This window comes from Schistocerca nitens, chromosome 2 (assembly GCF_023898315.1).
Source record: "Schistocerca nitens isolate TAMUIC-IGC-003100 chromosome 2, iqSchNite1.1, whole genome shotgun sequence".
Taxonomy (NCBI): domain Eukaryota; kingdom Metazoa; phylum Arthropoda; class Insecta; order Orthoptera; family Acrididae; genus Schistocerca; species Schistocerca nitens.
Genome location: NC_064615.1, coordinates 988,202,215 through 988,203,419, shown reverse-complemented (window position 1 = coordinate 988,203,419; position 1,205 = coordinate 988,202,215). Strand labels below are relative to the sequence as shown.

Here is a 1,205-nt window from a genome sequence, read left to right as displayed (position 1 = left end):
CGACCGGGACTCGAACCGGGGATCTCCTGCTTACATGGCAGACGCTCTATCCATCTGAGCCACCGCGGGCACAGAGGATAGTGCGTCTGCAGGGACTTATCCCTTGCACGCTCCCCGTGAGATCCACATTCCCAACATGTCCACACCACTACAATCTATTAGGCGCACTAAGATTGTAGTGGTGTGGACATGTTGGGAATGTGGATCTCACGGGGAGCGTGCAAGGGATAAGTCCCTGCAGACGCACTATCCTCTGTGCCCGCGGTGGCTCAGATGGATAGAGCGTCTGCCATGTAAGCAGGAGATCCCGGGTTCGAGCCCCGGTCGGGGCACACATTTTCAACATGTCCCCAATGAAGTACATCAACGCCTGTTTGCAGCTAGGGTGTCCATTTAATTCTCATTTCATTTCTAGTAAAGCTGCATGGTCATCCACGGTAACTGTTCAAAAAATCAAATGGCTCTGAGCACTATGGGACTCAACTGCTGTGGTCATTAGTCCCCTACAACTTGGAACTACTTAAACCTAACTAACCTAAGGACAGCACACAACACCCAGCCATCACGAGGCAGAGAAAATCCCTGACCCCGCCGGGAATCGAACCCGGGAACCCGGGCGTGGGAAACGAGAACGCTACCGCACGACCACGAGATGCGGGCGGTAACTGTTCTTTCGGGAACAGATACTACCATCATATATAGTTAAAATATGGCTTCCCGGCCATTGACCTTCTTGTGCGAACGCACACGCTATGCCCGAACTCGTACGGGTTTTGGTAGATTAATCTGCCACGAGTAATGAGTATGATGGGCAAACATCTATTAGGCGCACTAAGATTGTAGTGGTGTGGACATGTTGGGAATGTGGATCTCACGGGGAGCGTGCAAGGGATAAGTCCCTGCAGACGCACTATCCTCTGTGCCCGCGGTGGCTCAGATGGATAGAGCGTCTGCCATGTAAGCAGGAGATCCCGGGTTCGAGTCCCGGTCGGGGCACACATTTTCAACATGTCCCCAATGAAGTACATCAACGCCTGTTTGCAGCTAGGGTGTCCATTTAATTTTCATTTCGATATCTGGTGAATAAGGTGCCTGTGGTAGTACTGAAATTTATTTTGAGGTTAAAAATTGCTGCACTGACAGAGAAATATGGGATGGCGCATTATCGTGATGCAGAATCCAATTATCAGCAGTGATGGCACGGA

General features: G+C 51.0%; 2 non-coding genes across 2 annotated transcripts; both read left to right on the top strand.

The window, feature by feature from the left end:
* Nucleotides 1-257: 257 nt before the first annotated feature.
* Nucleotides 258-332, top strand: Trnat-ugu (transfer RNA threonine (anticodon UGU)). Its single transcript has one exon. It is a non-coding gene; the product is annotated as a tRNA-Thr (tRNA).
* Nucleotides 333-921: 589 nt separating this feature from the next.
* On the top strand, nucleotides 922-996 carry Trnat-ugu (transfer RNA threonine (anticodon UGU)). The gene has a single exon. It is a non-coding gene; the product is annotated as a tRNA-Thr (tRNA).
* Nucleotides 997-1,205: the final 209 nt, after the last annotated feature.